The sequence below is a fragment of the Somniosus microcephalus genome, chromosome 18, assembly GCF_052327205.1.
Source record: "Somniosus microcephalus isolate GS21.2 chromosome 18, FLI_Smic_1.0, whole genome shotgun sequence".
Classification (NCBI taxonomy): Eukaryota; Metazoa; Chordata; class Chondrichthyes; order Squaliformes; family Somniosidae; genus Somniosus; species Somniosus microcephalus.
The window spans coordinates 25,109,799-25,120,640 of NC_141004.1; positions in this window are offsets into that span (position 1 = coordinate 25,109,799).

Here is a 10,842-nt window from a genome sequence, read left to right on the forward strand (position 1 = left end):
GATGGAACAGGATCAAGGAACTGAATGGCCAATTCCTATGCTCCATTTGTTTTATAAAAACTTGAAAGATTAAAGGGCCCTGGGCCAGCTGAATCACATCCTAGAACTGTCAAATAAATGAAAGAGGAAATTAGTGATATAGTGGTTGATAATTTGGGGAGCTGGAGTAGAATCTGAGGAATGAATGATAGCAGATGTATTCCAATTTTGACAAATTAACACAAGCAGGCTTCTGAGATGGGAAGGTTTGATAACACAAGCTGTAAAACCACACAAGCTTTGAAATGGGAATTGATTGTTAATGCTAAAACAATGGCCCTATTGAAATAGCAGTTTGGCACTTCCAGAAGTTCTGGAGTTTGGGAGAAACACAATGGAATGATCCAAGTAAAGTGTTAAAAACTAACACTCAGGGAAACAGAAACTTAGAATATTAAAAAACCATGTGCCTGTGTAAAAGTAACATCAAATGAAAGACAAGAGACATAAGATTAAATATGCAACCAATTGAGATAGCTAGAAATGCATGAAACACCCTGGTTAAGGTGGTTTTGATTTACATATTGTAAATATGATAGCAACAGAACACTTTGAAGATATGACTTCAATAGATGCACCAAGCAATTACGTTGTTTTTGGATTGAACTTGGAACACCACGGAGTCACAATGTCTGCTAATAAACAGTTAAGCCAATATTAAGAATTGAATGGAAGCCCTTCGATAAGAATGGCATCAAAGAGATAAATCTGTTGTAGCCATTTTTTGATAAGTTTTTGGAACACCTAAAGGTAGAGACATAATTATGCATGCAGCAGCTAAATTGACAGTAAGAATAGAAAAAAGTCAACAGAGAGATGACTAGAGATAATCAGCTTACATCAGCAGAAAACTTCAAAAGATAAACCACTAAAAAAAGGATATAAAAATAGAGCTTTTTCAGACAGACAGTCAGAAGTCGCTGTAAGGGCAAGCATTTCTCAACTTCACAGGCACGCTCTGTAAGTTTTTAACTTTGAGTCTTGGGTAATCAAGGTATTTGATTTTGGTGGATATTCTGAATTAAGAATAAGTAGAAGAGTGGAAATGTAACGAAGTTAAGATTTGAGAATAATGATCACTGAGAATAAGATTGTGTCAGCTAATTGTATTTTGAACTGTAAAAGTTGCAATTGAATCAACAGCTGTTAACTGTATGTCGGCTCTTAAATAAATCTATATATTTTTAGAATTGTCTCAAGTAGTATTTCTGTATTAATCTCGCGAACTCAATTTCTGTACACTCTTTTGTGAGGAGTTGCAGAATTCTGGGGGGTATTTCGGACCCTCATAATATCCGGAAGGTTACAGTCTAGTTAAACTTATTAAAAGTGCTATGCGGAGGATGGTAACATCTTCACGACGTTCCTTTCCTTTAGGGAGAGATAGCATGAACCTTTAGACCCAATTAAGCGTCTTATAGAATTCGGCTATCTTTAACTTCAGTTGAAGGTGAACGTCTGGGGAATACGCCTGATCTGGGGTAGCCCGAAAAGGGCTAGGACTTGTAATTATCCCTTCAGGCACACCTGTCCCCCCGCCGGTTAGCTCCTGCTGGATCCGGTTATGTGCCACCTTGTCCTGCAAGAGAGATAGAAGTCCGTCAGTGAGTGTGGTGAAATCTGTTTGGGTGATGTGGCTGTCATAATTGAATAGCTAGCAGTGTGTGCAAGCTGTGAGATGTGGATGTGAGTCTCACAGCAGTGCTAATTGTGTGAAGGTGAGGTGATGCTATGAATATTAGGTATGAGTCCTGATTGATAAAGATGGTTGGTAGTTGAGTGATGGGGGTGTGGTACTTTGAGCACTTGCTGAGGCTAATGGTACAGTTGGTAGGGTTTGGCATTTGAAGATGCATTCACTGACCTTGACCTGAAACATTAACTCTCTCCACAGATGCTGCCTGATTGCTGAGTATTACCAGCATTTTCTGTTTTAATTTCTTGCTTAATGTATATTTCCATAAAGTGCAAAATAAGCTGCTGCACATTTAGGTGAACTTAAGTTACTTTACATTTAGTCTTGCGTATAATGCATAATAATTCTGAAAAGTATTCATCTGAATTACGTAGATTTCATTGATCTGAGATACTATTTCCTTGAGAATTACTTATTTACCTATGATTTATTCTACAGGTCCTTTTTTAAGTGTCATACATGTACAATCACAGATACCACTGCATGCAAAACCAGTGGCATGCAAAACCAGTGACAGAACTGCTTTAAACCACTAGGATGGGGAAGACACTACTTTTGACTGGTAAGCATTGTATATCTTATATCAAATTTTCTTTATTTCAAACTAACTGAAATGGCAAATGCAGCCACATAACCAGACGGTAGTTTTCATCAGCAGGCCATCTGTTTCTCACCATCTGTCTGTTCATGTGGATGTTGTTCTCATAGAGCCATGGGGTCCTTTGGGCTGGATTTTGTGAATGAAGACGTACTAGAGGCGGGACTGCTGCTTGTCAGGTCTCAGTCCTGCCTCCATCACCCTCTGGCCAACCAGCGGGATTTTTCCTTAATTGGCCTTGTTAAGCCCGCCCTGCGGCCTCAGCAGGCCAATTAGGGGGAAGTCACTGAGAGAGCACGTCAATGTCTGACGTGCCATCTGTCAAGACTTCTTGAAAGAAGAAATGTCAGCTTTTGACAGCTCTGTGAAGCTGTCAAACATTACATTCTGTGTAGTTTGATGAGCCCTTGTGTTCAGGACTCATCAAACCTTTCTACTTTGTAGAAATCAGATGACTGTTGGTTCGGAGGATCCAACAGCCAGTCTGTGAAATCTACAATGAAGATGTCGGGACTACGGAACCACCGCGGCTGAAGGCTATAGGCAGAAGCAAAGGTAAGTGAACATTTTATAACACTTTACATTCACCTCACATACTTACCACTCCACACTTGCACCCATCACTCACCTCTACATTGCACTTTCAGAAACCTCCGACCCCCGCAGACCTCCTACTCACCTCTTACACCTCGGCGGGGTTCTCCGAGGTCGGGAAGCCTGCACTTGAAAAGGTAAAATGGGACTAATCCTTTTTTTCGCCTGTTAACTACCTGTTAACAGGCAGTTAATAGGGTTTAATCCCTTTCCCGCCTCGAGGAGATGGGACCCGGGGCAGGATGGCTTTCCGCCTCCTGGCAAAAGGGCACGGAGGCAGGATGGGGGCGGGTTTGCCAGCCGCCCCCCCATTCTGCAACTTTACCGGCAGTCCCACCTCCATACCCGCCTCCTCGGGGCTGACAAAATCCAGTCCTTTAAATCCACATGAACAGACAGACGACGGCACAGTTTAACATCTCAAATCAAATCAAATCAAATCAACTTTTATTGTCATTGTTAGTGCACAAGTGCAGTACAACGAAATGTAGGCTTGCGGCTCCCGAGAGTGTACAATTTGGATTAGGACACTTAAACATTTCAACATACATTTGTACATATATATTAGCATAAATATGACCATAATAAAGTGCATCGGCAGATGTGCAGGCTTTAGTGTTTATTTGTGGAGTTCAGTAGGATGACAGCCCTGGGAAAGAAGCTGTTCCTAAATCTGGTCGTACGGGTGCGAATGCATCTGTAGCGTCTTCCAGATGGTAGGAGGGCGAACAGACTGTGGCTGGGGTGGGTAGGGTCTTTGATGATGGACCGTGCCCTCCGTAGGCAGCGTTTCTGATATATATGTTCTATGGTCGGTAGCCGGGTGCCGGTAATGCGTTGGGCAGTTTTGACTACCCGCTGCAGGGCTTTCCGGTCATGGGAGCTACAGCTGCCGTACCATACCGTGATACAGTTTGTCAGGATGCTCTCTATAGTGCAGTGGTAGAAGTTAGAGAGGATCGGGGGTGACAGATTACATCCCTTCAGCCTCCTCATCCAACAGGCGGCACCACCGTGGATGCGGCATCATCCCTGCGATTGTCCAGTGTGTGCTGGGAGAGGGTGGGTCTTCTCAATCCCAGCACGTACTTAGGAAATTATCCTCATATGTCTAGAGCGATTAGATTTTTCACAAACTGTCAGCCTACATAAAGTGCTCAAGTCCCGGAGTCGCTTTATCTTAAAAGAAAGTCAACATCAAAGACATAGAAAGTAGATTACACAGTATAGCAATTGATGGTAGAATGTATTTTTACATCACAGAATAATCAAATTAAAATATTAATTTAAAGTAGTTTGTAATGTATCCTTTTAACACTAAAGTTCTGCAGTTATTTAATACAATTTTTACAAATGTGATATGAAATAAAAATATATTTTTTATTTTAGTGAATTTGGTTTTCTTACTCCAGGTATCACTGGGTAAGTCATTGCACACTTATAGTTTATAGAAAGTGGTACAGTTCATTGGCCCAGGGTATGGTAATGTAGTGTTTATTTTACTGGAGTAGTAACCCAGCAGAACGACAGTTCAAATCCCACCATGGCAGAGAATCACCTGCAACAGTTTCTCTTCCCACTCCCGCATCGTTACCTCTGGTGTCCCCCAAGGATCAGTCCTTGGCCCCCTCCTATTTCTCATCTACATGTTGACCCTTGGCGACATCATCTGAAAACACAGTGTCAGTTTCCACATGTACGCTGACGACACCCAGCTCTACCTCACCACCTCTTCTCTCGACCCCTCCACGGTGCCTAAATTGTCAGACTGCTTATCCGACATCCAGTTCTGGATGAGCAAAAATTTTCTCCAATTAAATAGTGGGAAAACCGAAGCCTTTGTTTTCGGTTCCCGCCACAAACTCCGTTCCATAGCCACTGACTCCATCCCTCTCCCTAACATCTGTCTGAGACTGAACCACACTGCTCGCAACCTTGGTGTCATATTTGACCCTGAAAGGAGCTTCCGACCACATATCCGCAGCATAACTAAGACCACCTACTTCCACCTCCATAACATTGCCCATCTCCGCCCTTTCCTCAGCTCATCCGCTGCTGAAACCCTCATCCATGCCTTTTTTACCTCTAGACTTGACTATTCCAACACACTCCTGGCTGGCCTCCCACATTCACGCAGCGCCTCGATTTCAAAATTCTCATTCTTGTTTTCAAATCCCCCTTCCTATCTCTGTAATCTCCTTCAGCCCCACAACTCCCCCCCCCACCCCAGATATCTGCGCTCCTCTAATTCTGCCCTCTTGAGGATCCCTGATTATAATCGCTCAACCTTTGGTGCCCGTGCCTTCTGTTGCCTAGGCCCTAAGCTCTGGAATTCCCTGCCGAAACCTGTCCACCTCGCTACCTCTCTTTCCTCCTTTAAGACGCTCCTTAAAACCTACCTCTTTGACCAAGCATTTGGTCACCGATCCACATAAGGATAAATTAGGGCAGGTGTCAAATTTTGTGTCTTAAAATACTCCTGTGCAGCGCCTTGGGAAGTTTTACTACGTTAAAGGTGCTATATAAATACAAGTTGTTGTTGTTGTTTAAGAATTTGAATTTGGTTTAAACATTGAAGATAATGAAAATCGGGAGAGATATATACCGGGCGGGCTGAATCGATATCGCTCACTTTATACTAACCCCCAAAGTCAAAGTTACCACCTTAGGTCTCCTAAGCAGCATTAAAACAGGTAGACTCAATGTTAACTTTAAGACCTTGGATGAACGGGATTTCCTGATAGCCTGGAGTTTCTGTTTGTGGTGCTGGTTTTTTTTCAATGGAATTCAGCCGAAATGGACACAACCAACGGAAAAGATGGCAGAATTTTAAGCGCAAATTATGTTCAGCGAAACTCGAGTATCCGCGGTCTTTTGCGCTGGTTTAAAAAACATCGCGCTAGAAAAGGCTCCTCCCACAAAACTGGCCATGTCCCCAGAATAAATTAATCACCATTGGGAGTTTACGCTAATTGTGCTCGTTTGCGGGCTTTCGAGGAGGCTCTTAAAATTAAGCATTCATTTGGGCACAAGGATACTAATAGGAGCATATTAAAAGCTGGTTAATGCAATTTTTTTTTAATTTATGAAGAAACTGACAGTGGCAGTGGTTAGACTCTCGCTTGTTGGAGATAATTATTGCCTGGCACTTGTGTGGCGCAAATGTTACCTGAGGAGTTGCGACTGGCGCTGAACACAGTGCAGTCATCAGCGAACATCCCCATTTCTGACCTTATGATGGAGGGAAGGTCATTGATGAAGCAGCTGAAGATGGTTGGCCCTGAGGAACTCCTGCAGGTATGACTCCAGCTGGTGGAGCGTTTCCCCCCCAATTCCCATTGACTTCAGTTTTACTAGGGCTCCTTGATGCCACACTCGGTCAAATGCTGCCTTGATGTCAAGGGCAGTCACTCTCACCTCACCTCTGGAATTCAGCTCCTTTGTCCATGTTTGGACCAAGGCTGTAATGAGGTCAGGAGCCGAGTGGTCCTGATGGAACCCAAACTGGGCATCAGTGAGCAGGTTATTGGTGAGTAAGTGCCGCTTTATAGTACTATCGATGACACCTTCCATCACATTGCTGATGATTGAGAGTAGTCTGATGGGGCGGTAATTTGCCGGATTGGATTTGTCTTGCTTTTTGTGGACAGGACATACCTGGGCAGTTTTCCACATTGTCACCATACAACATTTTTATGATCGAAGGTTCAAGCAAGTGACCTGTTTCAATTATACTTCCATTACTACTGGCTAGCTGGTAACAAGCAGCACCAGAGACACATCCCTAAATGAAGTTTAACACAAAGCAGCTATAGAAATAACACAACATTCTGTCCACTACGAGGAATAATATTTCCTATTTTTATTTTGGTTCTGTTTTATTCTTTCTGTTCAGCTTCCTAATTTCACGGCCCTCTGCTGCAGCTGTAACTGCTGGGCAGTTTTCCAGTGCTGCTCTGTATTAAGCAGCATGGGATTGACTTTGTGGAGCATGAGGCCACTTGACCTTTCCCATTGTCCGAGATACTATTCTCCAACCTAGTGAGCACTGCCATCTAGTGGCTTGGCTAAGAAATAAAGAAACTCAGTCACCAGGAGTTGCCCCCGTCATAACAGTCAAAGATAGGATGCAAACCTGGAGCTGGGAATCAGTATTACCTAATACTAGAACCACTGGCCTACCAGTAATATGTATGAGTATTATAATTAACTATTAAAAAGAACTTTGAATTGTAATACTTCATGTAGTAACTTTTTTTTAACAGAGATCTAGACTTTGCGTGATGTCATATGATTTTCATGGGTCCTGGGAGACTGTCACTGGACACAATAGCCCTCTGCATCGTGGCTCTCAGGACAAAGGCACAGTTATTTACTATAATGTTATAAGTATGTTTGTAAAAAGTGACATCTATATTTTATCTTTTTCATTACCACTGTAATATTTTACTAATATGTTCTAACAAAACATTTTTAGTTTGTAAAAGCTCAATAAAGATATCAAGCAAAATTATCTTGCAGGACTCTACTGTAAAATACTGGAGAGACAATGGTACCCCAGCAGAGAAACTCATTGTTGGATTCCCAACATATGGACGTAGCTTCACCCTCAGCACCTCCGCAACAGGTGTTGGTGCTCCAGTATCGGGTCCTGGCCAAGCTGGCCCATTAATGAAGGAGTCGGCATTCTGGGCCTACTATGAGGTAATGATTCTGAAAATGTTATTAATTTATCACATGATGAATTCGCTGAAGTTTATCTTAAATAGAAAGTGATCAGGGCTAAATTCTTTAAAAACATAGGGATAGAATTTCCTTGGTGGTTCCCCGACCTCCCACCGTACCTTCCATGGAAACCCCAGTGAAATGGCATAAACAGCCATTTATCCTGTTTCTCCAGGATTTCTGTAAATCTTCCACCAAAACTATGATCGGAGATCAGAAGAACCTTCAGGGAAATTCCAGGCTTTTATAGCACCTTCTAACAGCGCTCAGAGACATCTCAATGTGCTTCATATACAGTGAAGAATCACAACAGTCATTTAGCATACAGAAAGATCCCACAAAAAGCAATGACGTGAATGCCCAGTTAATCACTTTCAGTGATGTTGTTCACAGGAATGTTGGGCCATGACATGACAGTAACTCCCTGCTCATTTTCAAACTTTGCCAAATGATCTTTACCAACAGAACAGGCAGCTGGGAATTTAATTTAACATCTCATTAAAGGGCAGCATTTCCAACAACAGGGCATTCTCTCAGGAATGCCCGAGAGTTTCAGCCTTCATTATGTGCTTAAGTCCTGACATGGAACCCACAGCCTGCTGACTCTGGGCTGAGAGTGTCACCAATGGAGGCAAGCTGACACCCGAAGGGTTACGCATATTATGAAGAGCTATGCATGAAAATTAAAAAAATTCTTTAACTACACTATACGGCTGATTTTCCAAAATTAATTGACAGACCATTAAGGGGAGCAAGGCCACGGTTTCCCCAACTGGTGATGGTCTCCGCCAGATGTGTGCAATCATCCTGTATGCCTCAGAGACATGGACCATGTACAGCAGGCACCTCAAAGCACTGGAGAGGTACCACCAACGCTGCCGCCGCAAGATCCTGCAAATTCATTGGCAGGTTAGGCGCATCAACGTCAGTGTTCTCGCTCAGGCCAACATCTCCAGCATCAAAGCTTTGACCATGCTCAATCAGCTCCGATGGACGAGCCACATCGTCCGCATGCCCGATACGAGACTCCCAAAACAAGCGTTCCACTCAGCAAGAGAGCTCCAGGTGGGCAGAGGAAACGCTTCAAGGACGCCCTCAAAGCCTCCTTGAAAAAGTGCAACATCCCCACCGACACCTGGGAATCCCTGGCCCAAGACCGCACAAAGTGGAGGAGAAGCATCTGGGAAGGCGCCAAACACCTCGAGTCTCTTCGCCAGGAGCAAGTGGAAGCCAAGTGCAAACAGCAGAAGGAGCGCACGTCAACCCAAGCACCCCACCCACCCGCCCCTTCAACCACTGTCTGCCCCACCTGTGACAGAGACTGTAGGTCCGCATTGGACTCATCAGTCACCTGCAAACTCATTTTTAATGTGGAAGCAAGTCATCCTCGGTTCCGAGGGACTGCCTAAGAAGAAGAAGCCCTCGTATCTCCATACAATCCAATAAACAGCACGTCACATTTCAGTCCTTCCCATCTCATGCCACTTATTTATTCATACTCTACAGAACATAGAAACATAGAAACATAGAAGATAGGAGCAGGAGTAGGCCATTCGGCCCTTCGAGCCTGCTCCGCCATTCAACGAGATCATGGCTGATCATCCAAACCCTAGCACCCGGTCCCTACACCGACAGCCATCCCACCCAAGCCCTATCCCAGTAACCCCGTAACCCCACATATTTAATCCCCCCTAACACTAAGGGCCAATTTTTATCATGGCCAATCAACCTAACCCGCACATCTTTGGACTGTGGGAGGGAACCGGAGCACCCGGAGAAAACCCACGCAAACACGGGGAGAATGTGCAAACTCCACACAGACAGTCACCCGAGGCCGAATTTGAACCCGGGTCCCTGGCACTGTGAGGCAACAGTGCTAACCACTATGCCACCGTGCTGCCACACACATGATAATAAAGTAAATATCATATCTGTGTGTATGATATTTATTACAAAAGGAGAAAACATATTTTTTGTATCATACAGAGCTACGATCATTCAAAAACTCTGCACTATTTCCCCTTGAAATAGACTTGCTGAGATGATAAATCCCCCATCCCTTTGTGATTGATCCTCACTGTTAGCATTAAAAAGATAATCCCTCACCCATTAAATATTAATATCCCTTTAAAACGTTTTTTGTAATACCTGTTTTTTTGAGACGGAATCTTTCATTCTGATAAAATGTCAACATTCTTCTTCTGTTACAGTTAAATATCTTTTATTGATTAACAATGGGAGTTGACTTAATACTGATTATAAATGGGACTGCAACTATGGGACGACGAGATTAATTTGTCTGGGATGTTAACAATACTTATTGATTTTGATTGACAGATCTGTACATTTGTGAAAACTGCGACCACACAATTGATTGAAGACCAGCAGGTTCCTTATGCATTCAAGGGTAATCAATGGGTTGGATATGACGATCGGCAGAGCTTTACGTGCAAAGTATGTGCTATAAATTTATTTCCATAATTTCACACACATGCCATAAGTATTCAGTTTACAGTTCCACAACAGCAGAGATCTACACATGTCACAATAAGATAATTTATTAATACAGGTAAATCAATGGAACCTTTTTCAATCATCAGCTTGGTGAAGTAATATTGTTCATTTTTTTATAGTAGAAGTTAAAAGAAAAAAGACTTGCATTTATACAGAGCCTTTCACGACCACCGGACGTCTCAAAGTGCTTTACAGCCAATGAAGTACTTTTGAAGTGGAGTCACTGTTGTAATGTGGGAAACGCGGCAGCCAATTTGTGCACAGCAAGCTCCCACAAACAGCAATGTGATAATGACCAGATAATCTGTTTTGTTTTTTTGATTGAGGGCTAAATATTGGGCAGGACGCCAGGGATAACTCCTCTACTCTTCCTCGAAATAATGCCATGGGATCTTTTACATCCACCTGAGAAAGCAGATGGGGCTTCAGTTTAACGTCTCATCTGAAAGACAGCAGCTCGCTCAGCACTGCACTGGAAGTGTCAGCTTGGATTTAAGTGCTCAAGTCTGTGGAGTGGGACTTTGAACCCACAACCTTCTGACTCAGAGGCGATTGTGCTACCCACTGAGCCACAGTTGATAGTTGAAGAAAGTCGGTCTGGTCTGGTGAAAGGGATTATCCGGTGATTACCCACACAACTCTGAATGTTGTCCAATTCTGACAGGTCTCACTCTGT